Genomic DNA, 16,055 nt, shown 5'->3' with positions numbered 1-16,055 from the left:
TAGAATCTTTCCACCCTCCCTCCACTCCGGCCCAGCCCAGTATGAAATATTTCCTTTTGTTTCCCTCCCCTCTCTCTTTCTCTCTCTCTTCCCCTCCCTCACCCACGAGTCCTGCATCTGGCCCTCTCCCTTCTACCTGCACCTGGCAACACCCCCCTGCTCCGCGGCTCTCTTCAGCAACTCGTCAGCAGCGGTGATCAAGACAAGCTGCCGACATCGAGGCCTTCCCTCTACGAGTCCCGCCTTTGTGGAAAAAGGAAGTTGAAACAAGCGGGACTCGCAGAGGGTAGGCCCCGACGTCAGAAGCTTGTGTCGATTGCTGCTGCTGAGTTGCCGAAGAGAGCCGCGGAGCAGGGGATGTGGCCGGAAGCAGGTAGAAGGGAGAGGGAGATAGGAAGGCTGTAGATCTCCGGAGTATGACACCGACCCCGGCCAGGATGATTTCTTTTTCAGGCGTGCATCTTACAAGTCCGGCATCGCGGCGGGAAATAGCCATGCTGAGCAGTGAGCTCAGCACTACACAGATGAAAGCCTTGCTTGCTGATTGGTCCGGCGGCACGGCCGCCGGACCAATCAGCAAGCAAGGCTTTCATCTGTGTACGTGCTGAGCTCACTGCTCAGCATGGCTATTTCCCGCCGCGACACCGGACTTGTAAGTTGCATGCCTGCGTGACACACTACTGGAGCCACGGCAAAGGTGGAAAAGAGCCGCATGCGGCTCTGGAGCCGCGGGTTGCCGACCCCCGCTCTAGGGTATACATATTCAGGGCTTCCAGTCTCTCCTCATACGTCTTCTGGCGCAAGCCTCCTATCATTTTCGTCGCCCTCCTCTGGACCGCCTCAAGTCTTCTTACGTCTTTCGCCAGATACGGTCTCCAAAACTGAACACAATACTCCAAGTGGGGCCTCACCAATGACCTGTACAGGGGCATCAACACCTTCTTCCTTCTACTGACTACGCCTCTCTTTATACAGCCCAGAATCCTTCTGGCAGCAGCCACTGCCTTGTCACACTGTTTTTTCGCCTTTAGATCTTCGGACACTATCACCCCAAGGTCCCTCTCCTCGTCCGTGCATATAAGCTTCTCTCCTCCCAGCATATACGGTTCCTTCCTATTATTAATCCCCAAATGCATTACTCTGCATTTCTTTGCATTCAATTTTAGTTGCCAGGCATTAGACCATTCCTCTAACTTTTGCAGATCCTTTTTCATATTTTCCACTCTCTCTTCGGTGTCTACTCTGTTACAAATCTTGGTATCATCTGCAAAAAGGCACACTTTTCCTTCTAACCCTTCAGCAATGTCACTTACATACATATTGAACAGGATTGGCCCCAGCACCGAACCCTGAGGGACTCCACTAGTCACCTTTCCTTCCTTCGAGCGACTTCCATTAACCACCAGCCTCTGGCGTCTGTCCGACAGCCAGTTTCTGACCCAGTTCACCACTTTGGGTCCTAACTTCAGCCCTTCAAGTTTGTTCAACAGCCTCCTATGAGGAACTGTATCAAAGGCTTTGCTGAAATCCAAGTAAATTACATCTAGCATATGTCCTCGATCCAGCTCTCTGGTCACCCAATCAAAAAATTCAATCAGGTTCGTTTGGCACGATTTACCTTTTGTAAAGCCATGTTGCCTCGGATCCTGTAACCCATTAGATTCAAGGAAATACACTATCCTTTCTTTCAGCAACACATCCATTATTTTTCCAACAACTGAAGTGAGGCTCACCGGCCTGTAGTTTCCTGCTTCATCCCTGTGACCACTTTTATGAATAGGGACCACATCCGCTCTCCTCCAATCCCCAGGAATCACTCCCGTCTCCAGAGATTTGTTGAACAAGTCTTTAATAGGACTCGCCAGAACCTCTCTGAGCTCCCTTAGTATCCTGGGATGGATCCCGTCTGGTCCCATCGCTTTGTCCACCTTCAGTTTTTCAAGTTGCTCATAAACACCCTCCTCCGTGAACGAGGATAACCCAGGATTCTTCAGGGAAAGTACTGTTGTGCTTTGTACTGCTTTTCCTCAATGAAAAGCAGTACAAAACACAACAACACTTTCCCTTGAAGAAGCCTTGTGGCACAAGCAGCTTTGTGGCTTTTTAAAGGTCTCTGAGGTCTTTTATGAATGTGCAGATAGGCCTCTGACAAGTCCGAGGTAAGAAATTCCCCCGGTGCCAAGGAAGCAATGAACAACCGCACCATCTCCATGCGGAAACACGGCCGTGTTGACTGTCTTAAGTTCCAGAATTGGCCTCCAGTCTTCTGAGCCTCTTTTAGGCACTATGATGGATAATGAGTATCTGCCTAAGTCCAATTTTTCATCCAGCCACTAGATCTAGTAGCTTCTGCACAGTCGCTCTGACTCTGACCAACTTCTCTGGTCTTCCTGCTGGAGAATTCACAAAAAAGTCCAGAAGGGGATGAAAGAACTTGAGCTTGTACTCCTGAATAATATCCAGTACCCTGCAGTTGAAAGGAATCCCTGCCCATGCCTCCCAATAAGCCATTAACCTCCCTCCAATTTTTGGAGGTCTAACGCCTGGCTTGGTGTCATAACTGTTTCTTGGGAGCAGTTACAGGGCGGGAATCTGAAGATTGGGGGTGCCTGGTCCCCCCCAATCTCTGTCTAGAGCCTTAAAACGATCTCTGGACTGAGATCTTGCAAAAACACCTGGAGCTACGAAAATGACCTCGACCTTACCCCTTAGGGGTTTTCAGCCTGTTGTCGGGCAAAGACTGGTTTATGATCCTTCATGCTGGCCATGAGATTATCCAGACCTTTCACAAAAAAACAAATGCCCTTTAAATGGCAATTTGCTCAATGTCACCTTGGAGGCTGAGTCTTCCGCCTACTGTCTGATGTACAGCATCCTGAGGGTGGAAATAGTGTATGCAGAAACCTTGCTCAATACACTGAATAGACCATAAAGGGCATCTGCTACATAGTCCACACCAGACATTAGCAATTGGTGATCCTATCTGGCAGCTTCCTCTGGATTGTGGTGCAGCATGGAGTGGCAAGCACATGCAACATAGGAGCCACTGCCTTTATCCCCAAGGCTATCTTCACTGGGGCGAGAGGTATGCTGGTTAAAGGCTGCATCCATTGGATAAAGTTTTGCCATGGCCTTGGCCACCCGAAGGGGCCCTTCTGGAACTTCCTAGTAGTCTGTTAACATTTTAGTAATGTTCCAATGAAAGGGAAAGCATGTAGTCTGAGCCTTAGTGCTGCTCATGAGTGAGTAACGGGTAGCTGAGGTTTGTGGAGTCTCTTTCTTTAATTCTTGGAGAGAATCAATAATTATCTCCTAAAGCACTGAGGGCTTAAACAGCCTGCACACCATCAGGTCTTCTCCAATATCCAGGGCTTCCACGTAGTAAGGATCCACCCCCCCCCCCCCAACATGATGCAGAATCACCTGCTATAGAGGACCCCGACTGGGAGAGTAAAGGCATATTTACTGAATCTCCCTCATAGCAGTCCTCATCTGATTGGAATCCCATCTCTTGCACATGGCCCTGTTGGGGTGGACTTGTACTCTTAGAGGGACTTGTACTTATACTGTTAGGACTTGTACTCTTAGTGCCAACATCACTGCAACTCCCAAGGGTTCCATGTGGCCACTGTTAATCAAATAAGCTTCATACATCATATTAATGAAGTCTAGAGGAAAACCCTGTCCGGGACACCCATAGAGCCCCTGCGATCATTCCCGTGTCCCTTTCTGGGGTTTTGCAGCAGATGTGTGGTTGCACTTCTCCAGGGATGCACTATTGCTTTTTCCCTGCTCTAACTAGGCTTTTTGATCTGAAACACGAATCATCTGGGAACCAACACCCCCAGGGAAACTAGAGGGGGCTAAACCAGCAGCTCCCCCTCCCATGGCATGACAATCATACGGCTGCCATCCATTGCAAATCTGGCATGAATCCAAAGTATCTTGGCCTGAGGAGGTTCACCCACATGATTTTGAACTAAATTGAGGTGTTTTGAGGCAGATAGAAGCTTTTATTTCCAAATCAAGAAATTCATGATGGCCACAGTGGCAGTGATTGTAGCATCAAAAATGGCTCATAGGAGCTGCACTAAGGATTAAATTTTAGCGTTTTTAGGGGTAGGGGACTTTGGCTCTTGCCCCAGAATCCAAACCCCTCCTACACTTTTAGACTCCCCTGATTTCAGTTCTAAAGCTGTCAGCCTGTACTCACTGTGCAATGCTGGGAGCTATCTGTGCTGAAGCTGCCTTTAGCTTACTGTGTCTTCCTCAAACAAGCCTGGAAACCAAACTGCCTATTTCTTTGGACTGCCTCCCACGACCAGTCTGAGACCTCAACCGCCACCAGATCTCATGTTCGAGTCAGGGGGAGGAAACACAGTGGGACCCAATCCTGGAGAAAAATGCCATGCAGCTACTCAGTCTACGCTCAAGCCCTCTGCAGACAAAAACTGGGGTGAACCTTGCTCCCAAAGGAACGGTCTCTGAGCTCCTGAACTGTTAGTGTAGGCTGGCCAAGTAGGTGCTCTGACAAGCAGGCTGCCCCTTGGCTACACACTTCTGACCTCAGAGTCTGATCTCTCCTGCAGTTCCTTCCAATTCTTCCATAAACTTCTAAAAACTTTTTTATTCGCTAAACATTTTGAAAACTATCTCTTGTATTTCAGTTTACTTAATTTTTTTTAATTTATTGTTAATCGCGCCAAGCTTCCTTTGGTGGAAGACCTGGTATATAAGGTTAAGTTTTAGTTTAGTTTAGATGTTCCAGAACTGGGAGCCTCTGCAGCACTGAAAAGTCTCATGATCAGATAGAAAAAAACCTGAAAGGAAAAATAAACACAAGCAGAAGAGACTGGCTCCTACTATCTTGCATGTACAGAGACAAACTGAGGAACTGGAGCACAGCCAGTGTTGCCAGATACTTTTTGAAAATCCCACCCAATTACATTGAAAAAGCAGTCCAAAAACAGCCCAATATAAGAGGGAGTGCTGAAAAGTTATTAGCCCAACTAACTTCAGTTACGACAGTCTCCACAAAGTAGCGTTTGAACGTACTCACAGAAGATACAAAACAACCCTTTCTAATCGGATTCAAATTGCTTCACATCCGGTATCTCTAGAAGTTTGGACAGTGGCGTACTTAGGGAATGTCCGCTGGTAACCCAGATGTGATGAAAAACCAATGTATGATAGAGTAAACATTTTCAACACTGAATGAAAGATGTCCAAAAATGTAAGACAGGAACAGCATAGACCTAACTCAATCCAAAAAATGAAGGAAAAAGCCTCAGAAAGGGCCCTTCCACCTCACCAAAATGGCTCAAAGAGGTGGTCGAGCATTCACCTCACTGGCAAAAAACCTTCATTATGTGATAAAGTCTTATGCTGTGCTGTAATGTGCCAATGAAAATTAAATAATAGAGGAATTATTCCACTTATCTTCACTGATCGGTACACCAATGGTGGCCAGCGTTTCACAAATTCATGCTGCCTCAGGGTGTATCCCGACCAATCAGGTTTCTTTCAGAACAGGACGCCAAACCACCTCTTGCTCCCTTCATTTTTTGGATTGAGTTAGGTCTATGCTGTTCCTGTCTTACATTTTTGGACATCTTCACATTCAGTGTTGAAAGTACCTAGGGAATGTGATATCCAGACTGATCATTTTGTAACCCCCCCCAATATAAAAAGGGATTGGAGGAGCACCCCCAGGAGCTGCACCTAAGAGCACCCCACAAGGAGCTGCTCCTCCCCCATACACCAAGCTACCTATGGGAATTTTGGTCTCCGAAAGTTAGTTTAAAAAAATGTGTTAAAATTAGTCCAGTAAAAAGATTACATTATTTCCATTTTCTATTTATAAATGTTTATCAATATAACTACAATACTACTTTATTCTAAAGCAACAACAAAAAAAATTTCTAACTTTTATCATCTCTGGTTTCTGTTTTCCTCATCTCTTCATTCTCCATTCCATCCAACGTCTGCCCTCTTTCTCTGTCCCTTCCATTTTTATCTTTCTGTCTCCACTTCCTTCCCCATACTCTGGCATCTCTCCCTTCTCTTTTCCTTTCCTCCTTCCCACCCCAATTCACACCATGGTCTGGCATCTGCTTCCGTTCCCCCATGCACTGAGCCACTGGGATCTCTCTCCAATCCTTCCATTTCTCCCTCTCCCTCCATTCTCTGGCATCTCCTTTCCTTCCTTTACCTCCATCCCTAATGGTCTGACATCTCAGTCACCTTCCCTTCCCTCCCCCCATGACCTGGCATCGCTTCCTCCTCTCCTTCCCCCTCCATGTTCTGGTATCTCCTCTTTCCTTTCCCGCCCTCCCTCCTCCCTGGTCTGGCATCTCTGTCATCTTCCCTTCTCTCTTCCCCATGCCCTGGCATCTCTTCCTCCCCCTCCATGGCATAACATCTCCTTTCCTTTTCTTCCCCGTGCTCTGGCATCTCTTTTTCATCTCCTCTTCCTTCCCTAGTCTTCCTTCTCCCTCCCTCTCCTCAATCAAGTGCAGCATTTCTCTCCCCCTCCCTCTCTTCCTTTGTCATCCTGCAGTTGGCAGCGCAACATTTGCAATTCGCTGCTATGATTGACGTTTGGCCTTTCTCTCTGCTGGGTCCTGCCTTCACAGAAACAGGAAGTAGGTGGGACATGGCAGAGAGGAATGCCCAATGCCGACAAGAGCTGCGAATCGTGAACCTGAAGGGTACTGGTCTTCCCTCCCCGTGGTCTCCCATCCCTCCCTCTTGCTTCTGCTCTCTTCCCTGTATGCAATCTAGCATCTCTCTCTCAAACTCTTCCACCACCACTCCAACCTACTGTCAAACTCATGAGATCACCCACCAAGTCCGCAGCTTTCCTTCTCATTTAAGTCCAACACAAGTTGTGCCATGATGCAGCCCAAATTACCACACAAAAATCTAAAACCAGCCCAAAACTTTGCACCCCGCAGGTACTCAAAATTTCCTGCAACCAGCATTTCAAAACAGCCTAATTGGGTGGGAAAACTGTGGACCTGGCAACTATGAGCACATCCCAGCAGTGTTGTCAGTTGGGCAGTTTTCCCGCCCAATTGGGATACTTTTTATGCCTCACGGTGGCAAATAAAGGTCTTGGGAAGGTGGTGGGTTTTTGGGCTAGTTTCTTTCATAAAAGGGCTATTTTGGGCAGGTATTCTGTAGCGGAGTTTGCAGATTTTTTTTTCATTGGTTCTGCTGCAACACAATGGGCCAATCACAAATGACTGTGGGAACTCTGAGGTCATTTGTGATTGGTCCATTGTGCTGCAGCAGAAACAATGAAATTTCATGATGAGACCAGTTCGGGTCCTGGCGAGTATACTGTGTATTTAGTGAGCCATTCAAGCCCCCCCCCCAGAACACGCACTGGAGGGAAAGCTGCAGCTTCATGGAGAGATGGTAAAAGATGCTGGCTGGGAAGTGATTGGGTGATAAATGCTGGCTCTGGGTGGTTGGGAAAGACTAAGAAATGTTGGCTGGAAGGGGACAGGTATGAGAGAAATGCTGGCTGGGGATGGAGGGTACAGGGATGAGTTGCTAACTGAGGGGGTTGGCTGGGGGGTCCATGGATGAGAGAGATGCTGGCTGGGGGTGGGGAGTACAAGGATGAGATGCTGACTGGGGGGGGGGAAGCTAGCTGGGAGGGCAGGGATGAGAGAGATGCTGGCTGGGAGTGCGTTTGTACTGCTTGCTGGGATGTACAGGGATAAGAGAGATGCTGACTGGGAGAGGGTACAAGCATGAGAGAGAGGGATGAATGATCCCTTAGGAGTGATCTCTCAGGAGTGGAAGATCCAACACACCAAGAAGAACATAACATAGAGAAGAGATTCTAGATGGGGACTGAGTGTAAATAGAGGGACACTGAAGTAATGCTGGGCACAGAGACAGACATGGAGAAGAATGTTTGATGGAGAGAGAGAACTGAGACGGGGGCATAAAAGGTCAGCTAGACAGAGGGACATTGCTTGAAAAGGGGTGATTCTGACAGGGATGATGGAAGCAGGGGCATGGAGAGGAACACAGAAAAGCTCAGGATAGAGACGGGAGGGGACAGATGCTGGATAGTTGGGGGAGAAATGCTGAACAGATTGGGACAAAATGTAAAATAGGTGATCTGGGGAAGACAGTTAACCCCCACCCAAAAAAACAACCTCCAAAGAAAAGCAGAAAAGGGAATCTGGGACCTATGTGAATGGACTGGGTATCCTTCCTGCTAGGGGGTGACTGGGGGAGGGGGGTTCCAGCAGGAGAGACTGTGCTTCCCTCCTGCTAGTCATCTTCATGGGGGGGGGGGAGGGGAGGGGACAGGTTCCCTGCCTTGGCAGCTAAACTAATTGTGGCAGGGAGATTCCCTTGCTGCGATCAGCTCAATGGTAACCAGATTCTCTAATATGGATGCGGGTTAGAGAATCGTGGTGGTTAGGCAGGCTTAGACGTCTGTCCTTGAGGACACTATTCTTTTTTTTTTGAACACAAACAAATTCTCTTTATTTGTTTCCCTCATCTTGACATAAAAACTCAAAAAATATGTTAATTTTATTTGATAGTACTGTAGCACAATAAACTTTGTAATTTATATGCAGTCATATTTGTTATGACTAGAACACAAATTATGAAGTATCAGACATAAAATATAAGACAGACGGGTCTTGAAACTAGTTGAAGAGAAATAAAAGATGAACTCAAATGGAAGCTCTTAAGTTTTCAATTTCTTTCTCCATTTCCTTTTCTATATAGGACGCCCGTGCACAATTCTCTAAAGCTGCTTAGGCGGCTTCTGAGACTGGGCATCCTATACAGAATTCGGCCCGTTATGTCCTGAAGTTTGAAGAGCTTTTAATTTTGGGAATGATTTTTATATTAAGTACTTGTTTTTATTGTGTTTTTCCTGAATGTTTTGTATTTGAGTTTTGGTCTTTTGCACACCATTATGGACTGTTTGGGATATGTGCAGTATATAAATAAACATTTTGTATTTGTATGACATGTTTGTTTGATAAATTAAAGGCGTTTTCAGCGGCTATTGTTTGGGCTACTTTTTGGGCTACTCCAACATACGTTGGGCTGGCAACCCTGCAACCCAGAGAGATGGGAGGTGGAGCAGAAAATTCTAATGAGGCTCTCTACACAAATTCTCAGGGAATTGACTACCCCAAGGTTCAGGAATGATGTGCTTGTTGTACTAGAAATGGGCTTTAATGTCTTTGTATTCATAGTGTTATGTTGCTAATAGTGACACCACAGACCATTACTGTAGTGAGAGACATCTAGCTCTAGTCCAGTATAATTACATTTTGCTATTTTAAAAATATTCTGTAATATAAACCAATACCTTAAAATTGATTCATGCGTCAGCTTCGGATTTTAGAATCTATTCTAAGAATGCACTTTCTCTTTGGAACAGCATAATTGGCCTAAGTATTTTTGGTTTTACGAACTCCATTTTTTCTTATAATAAAGCAGTGTTGACTCAGGGTTTTTGTAGCTATATTTAGAAGATCCCACCTCCCCACACTGAAAAAAATATAAGCACACTGTTATGAATTTGAATGTGGGAGATGGGAGAGCAGTGTGCCTCTGGAAATGTTCTCCAACCACATCACATAAGCTTGATGTTTGTGTAACTTCACAGTTTTATTCTGAAAACCTTTATCTCCTCCTTCCTCCCCCCCCCCCCCACCCAATTTTCTGGAAAATTGTGAAGAAAATTTTAAATAAGAGATTGAGGCGAGGGATAAATTTGATTAGAAAGGGACACGATCGCGCGCAGCAACTCGCTATCGCTTTCCCGCCCAGTCCGTCTCCGGGGGGCTTTCACCGGCGTTGGGGGAGGGGGCGCTGCTGAGCACGGAGAATCCCAGTGATATACTGCCAAGGAATCGGCCGGGGGCATCCCGTCCTTCAACCGGGACTTTAGCGCTGTTGACAGTTTACTGTAGGGGGAATTAAACCCAAGAAGAGTGGCCCGGCCTTGGCTTTTAGCGGCAGCGACTGCGGGTGAGTGGATTACGCGCGAGCTGTGCGAGGTTTAGGGCACTGGGTGGGAGCCAGCTGAACACCCCCAGTATCAAACTAGCTCCATTTGTATTGTGTTTCGCACCCCCAATCTTTTTTTAAATGTTGGCGCCTTTAGGGCAGTGTCAAATTCTCCTTCAGCTCCAGCTGCTGGCGGTGGGCGCATTGCATCATCGGCAGCATTTCAGTTTTCCTCAGCAGCGGGACCGGTGCGCGCATTGCATCACCTCCTCACACGCTCTCGCCGGCCTTTCCTTCCCGTCGCCTGTCCCCTCTCCCCTCACGCACGTCACTTTTCCAGCAGATAGGCCGAGGCTTGGTAAGTGCGCGTAGCTTTTCATCCTCTGTATTTTTTTTTTTTCCTGTTTCGCTCCGTTACGTACATCACTTTACTGCAAGCTTTGGACCGGTGAGTGCGTTGCGTCGTCTTCCCTCTTTCCCCGCCTCCTCGCTTCCAGCCCCCTGGTCTCCCTACTTATCACTTTCCTGCAGATAAGGCTTGGGGCTGCTGGAGTGTATTGCCTCGCGTCCTTTCCCTCCCTCCTTGGCTTCGCCCCCCTTTCTCTTCTGCCTTTCACTTTCCTGCAGATCGGGCTCAGGGCCGGTAAGTGCACTGCATGCAGCCCATTCTCTCACTTTGCGGCAGCCCTGGCCAGTCAGAGCTCCCTCCCCCCCTTTTTTTTTAACTCGAATCATGCAGCACAGACACTGGGGGGGCTTTTCAGACAGCGGTAAGGTCTTTACGACCGAACAAAGGAGGAGGATGCAAAAGGTAGAGATGAATCTATTATCCTTCTGTTTCCTTGCTGAGCCATTTTACGGACTCTAATTTTCATACTATATTACCCGTAGAATGATTTCTATTACAATTCAGTTGACAGGAGCACAGCATGGAGTAGTTTCTGCAAGTACATTTTTTTGTTGTAAAGTTCGGTTTCTACAGTATATACATGCTTTTACTTCAGATGTAAATTACTGTATTAGCGTTTCTCTTCTATTTATTAGCAAATGTGTATCTGGCTTGTATCAGGGGTGATATTGCAGAATGTTTTCTGACTAATTAGACTAATTTCTTAGTGGCTGTGATGAAAACAGGGAAGGGGATGGGAAAATCTGAAAAGGCCCTGCTAGTGTACCATAAAGGAGAGCATGAACCTGAGATCCTGTTTTGCCGCAGATAGTGCTCTGAAGCACATGCATTCATGCATGACTGGTTTAATGGAAATTTATATGGAGAAATTCACATTTTTTAAAAAGAACTAAAAGAAATAATTTTTAGTAAAACTTTTTAAGTGTATTACATAAATGAATAAGAACATAAATACAAGAGCAGGGATAAAAAAATTATTTTTAAGCTGTCCTTGAATCATGCTCTTCTGTCAAACTATTTCATATTTACTATTTCTTCTTAACAATGTTAGATAATACAGTAGTGCAAATCATACAGACTGACGATGAACAGAAAACCTTTCTTTACTTTTGAATGAATTGGGTTTCCATGGTCCATCAGCAATCTGCAGTGCAGCTAAGCATGTGCTAAATGCAGAGTAGCATGATTTACCAAAGTTTTTTTCTCATTCTGTCTGTGGGGACAAAGCTTATCAAATCACACCCAGAATGAAAACATAAGACAAAATATAGGGGTTGAAGGGGAAGCTTTAGTGAGGCTAATATTTAAAGCAGTATTACCCTCCTGAAATGTATTTCTAAATTGTTATAATTTATTAAGATGCAAAAAAGAAACATTCTTTTTACTCTCTGAAGAAATGTTCAGTAATAGATAACACCACAAGAGTTGTATATCTTATGCTAATCAGTTCCATCTTGTGTAGACTAGAAAGTGACTTTAAATTTGAAGCTTTCTTAAAAGTTGCCATTTTCTTTTTTTTTTTTTTTGCATGTTCCTTGCGTATATGGAAACAAGAATGCTTGGAACATTATTGTGGATTACCTCATGCTTTAGACTTGATTGCTGTATATTGATTACAATATCATTAATCACACATTACACACAGCTGGATAACTGGTGGCTTTCAGGAGATTAGGAGAATCGCAGGGATGTAGCTTGGAGTTTCCATTTTAACAAAGTTTTATTAGAGTGCAAAATGCATGCGTAATACTTGGCTTACAAACTTTTCAAACATTATACAGTGCTTTTTAGACACAATTATCTTTTACTAACTCCCCTTTGTACAAAACCATAGTGTGTTTTTTAATGCTAGCCATGGTGGTAGCATCTCCAACGCTCATAGAATTCATATGAGCATCAGAGCTGTTACCGCTGCAGCTGGTGCTAAAAATCATGCTACGGTTTTGGAAAGAAGGGGGGGGGGTAAGTTGTGCTAAAAAGTAACCAGAGCTATCCACAACGCAGGCCTTTCCTGTGCGCTGAGGCCACTTTTAGCTGTCAGTACAATGGCTGATTTTCCATAAGTCCCATTAAGGGCCATGTGCTAATTTTTCCATTAGTGCACAGTAGTGCTGCCCGATTCAGAGAAAATATTTCGATTCGATTCAATTCACCCTGTTGAATCGATTTTTCGATTCGATTCAATTTGATTCACTGTTAATGACACAGCTTTTTAAGTTTAAACATTTTAATTAACCAAGGCAATATCATATAAAAAATTCCCAGCTTCCATCCCCAGCCCCCCAGACTCACCAGCCCCCCTGCCGATTTCAGCTCCAATCCCCAGGCCCCAAGACTCACCAGCCCTCCTGCCGATTTCAGCTTCCATCCCTAGCCCCCTGCCGATTTCAGCTTCCATCCCCAGCCCCCAAGACTCACCAGCCCTCCTGCTGATTCTCAGCTTCCATCCCCAGCCCCCCTGCCGATTTCAACCCCCCTGCCGATTCTCAGACCCCCTGCTGATTCTTAGCCCCCCTGCCGATTCTCAGCCCCCCCTGCTGATTCTCAGCCCCCTTGCCAATTCTTAGACCCCCTGCCAATTCTCAGCCCCCCTGCCGGTTCAGTTACTTACTCAACTGGATGTGGAATCGCGGGGAAGAGAGGAAAAATGCGGAGACAGATAGAGCCAAAAAAATACCCTTTGCTTCTGAGGTCCGCTGCACGAGGTCTGCTCGCTCCCCCCTCGATGCTCCCACGTCCTTTGTTTCTTCTGATGTAACTTCCGGTTTCGCAAAACCGGAAGTTACATTAGATGGGAACGAGTCTGGTGGCTGGCGGTGAAAAAAAAATGAACTTTTTATCGGGGCTGAATCGGCGAGTCTGATTTTTTACAAAAACGAACTGATTCGAATCGATTCAGCTGATTCGAATCGGTGAACTGATTCGAATCGTGAATCGGGCAGCACTAGTGCACAGCCATTAGAATATGAGTACCTACCAACACCTAATTGGTTAGTGCATGGTGATATAGCTGCTCTAACCAATTAGTGCAGTACACACCTACTCTCAGCCCCCCAATACACCCCAGTGCTAAAAACTAAAATCTATTTTTTAGTGCTTGGGCATCATGGGCCAATCCTAAAATTATTGTGGGATGCCTGAGCGTGCCCTATGGTAGTGGTTTTTAACCTGTAGTAAGCATGCATTAGTGCTTACTGCAGCTTAGTAAAGGAGTCCTACAGTGCTTTGGAAACTATGGTTACTGAGTGTATTTTTTTAATAGAAAGGTGAAAATGGAGGAATTTAGTAATATATGTTTTTTTTCCTTTGAATGGAACTCCTTGAATGGAACTGGGTGGCATTTGCTGGCTAAGAATACTGAAATTATACAAGTGTAGATAAAGGATTTCATATTTTTCTTTTGTAAAATAGGTAGTCTATGCAAAAAGATAATAAATTAAATGAAAAGAAATGCACTAAACTGTCAAAGTTAAACATTGATCTGAAGATTTTTTTTCTTTTAATGACATGTTATAAAAAATGTGAGATGGAATTTTGGGACAGTAATCGGGAAAAATTCTTGGGGGCTGCTAAAAGTTTCAGCTTCTGATTTTAGGACCCTTTTTACTACAGTACAGCATAGATATAGGGCTCCTTTTACAAAGCCGCGCTAGCGGTTTAATGCACATAATAGCGTGCGCTAAACCTTTGGCCGCGCTAGCTGCTACCGCCTCCTCATGAGCAGGTGGAAGTTTTTCGGCCAGCGCGGGGTTAGCTTGTGATGAAAAGTCACGCGCATTAAACCCGCTAGCGCGGCTTTGTAAAAGGAGCCCTTAGTTACTCCCTCAGCTTCTTTATAAAATTGTGTGTGAAAATTTGGGCACATGCCCAATTTATATGCATAATTTGATTAAGTAATGAACCAATTGGATCCAATAATTGAGCACTAATAATTATTGGTGCTAATTGGTAATAATTAGAATATTGGTAATATAGAATAATTGGTAATATAGAAGAATAATTAGTAATATAGAATAATTGGTAATAATTAGAATTTATACATGCATTTGGCTAGGCTGTATTCTGTAAAGATGTGCCCATAAATTCTTGTGTGCAGACCCAAAAGGGGGCATAGACATGGGAGGGGCAGTGTTACAAAATATGGCAGATCCATTCCTATGAGATAATTTAGGCTAGGGATTTACACCTGGTTTTAATTGGTATAAATGCTCATGGCTAAAAGTTAGGCATGGATCCCAGTGCTAGACACTATTCTACAAATGGCGCCCATCTTTGAGTGCCATTTATAGAATAGTGCTTATGCCCAGATTCCAAAAATGATACCTAAAGTTAGGCATCAAGGTCAGCATGCCTAGCTGATTTAGTTGCCAAACTTAGGGCTCCTTTTACTAAACCACGGTAGAGCTTCTTACTTCAGGCCAGCGAGGTAAATGCTCTGATGCTAATTCAATTTCTTTGAGCTTTGGAGCATTTACCTCGCCGGCATGTGGTAAGAAGGGCTCTACCACTGTTTAGTAAAAGCCATTGTTAATTTTTTTAAAAGCTTAATCGGTATCAATAATTGACAACTTGTAATTTATGTTAATTACATTTAATTGGATATTAGGCATCTACCGCTTTCAGGTGTTACAAAAATTCTCTATCAATAAAAAGAGGAATTTTATATATATATAAAATAGATATTAATTTGGGGAATGGAGCTACCTGCCTATAACTTAGCTCTGTGTAATATTTAAGAACAAATACTCAAAGCATTTAAAGACAAACTAGAATTTTATTTTTACAGAGCAAAATTTATTTATAAGGATAGGCAATGCAAAAATTTTAGTTACAATTTAGAGATCTATGAACAAAGGAAATGTCCACAAGATAAAATATGATTAGAGAAGCAGAATGATTAACTTAAGCTGGATTAAAAGTAACTCACTATGATACAGGCCTTGCTGGTAGAACAGTTCTTCAAGAACACGTGGTATGTTGAATGTCCAGCAATGATCCAAAGAGAAAAAGCATAGATGTTTCTCCCTCTTTTATGGACTCTGGGGGCTTGAAGTCCAATCCAAACACCAAGGCAGGAATATTGTCCAATCCCAAATCAGGATTTCAATTCAAACTTTTTCTGTTTCTGGCTGTATGAGGTCATCTGATTTGCTTAGTCATTTGATTACTAGCAGAGCAGTGCCTTGATTGGATTTTAATAGTATCTTTGTCTGGGGAGTTTCAGGTCTTTTTGTCTTATCCGAGATTTGAATGGCTTAAGTTCTGTATCTTTTATTTTACTTCATAGAGTTCAGTTCAGTTTAACACCGATACCAAATCTTTATGGTGCATATCTCACAGAGTAAAGATCTGAGGAGATACTGGGCTACATCCTATCATCCCCTTGTTATCCACTGAATAGGTGCTTAACATCTTTTGGTTTCAGGCTGAAGGCAGATGCCTAGAGATTTCAGGGTTCATACTTTATTTCAAGCCATATTTTATAATTCTAAATCCAGCCAAAATTAATCATTTCATACTACACAGATAGGTGCCTTGTCCAAAGTGCCTTCCAGAAATAGGCATGGTTAGGGGGCGGATCATAGGCATGTTTCATATGTAGGTGCTTGTTTTTGACTTGGGTACCGATATTTAGGCCAAGAAA

The 16,055-nt window shown here is 44.5% G+C and overlaps 1 protein-coding gene across 6 annotated transcripts in view; it reads left to right on the top strand.

The window, feature by feature from the left end:
* Nucleotides 1-9,881: 9,881 nt before the first annotated feature.
* Nucleotides 9,882-16,055, top strand: part of OSBPL6 (oxysterol binding protein like 6) — a 240,256-nt gene continuing 234,082 nt past the window's right edge. For 3 of the 6 annotated variants that reach the window (XM_033946821.1, XM_033946814.1, XM_033946820.1), the window contains exon 1: nucleotides 10,703-10,813. The gene's annotated coding sequence lies outside the window, so the exon portion shown is untranslated. Of the gene's footprint in view, nucleotides 10,024-10,285; nucleotides 10,361-10,537; nucleotides 10,646-10,702; nucleotides 10,814-16,055 lie in introns of those variants that run through there. The other 3 variants (XM_033946818.1, XM_033946816.1, XM_033946815.1) reach the window with 3 other exon arrangements.

Source organism: Geotrypetes seraphini, chromosome 5, assembly GCF_902459505.1.
Source record: "Geotrypetes seraphini chromosome 5, aGeoSer1.1, whole genome shotgun sequence".
Lineage (NCBI taxonomy): Eukaryota > Metazoa > Chordata > Amphibia > Gymnophiona > Dermophiidae > Geotrypetes > Geotrypetes seraphini.
This window is presented reverse-complemented; position numbering and strand designations above follow the sequence as displayed.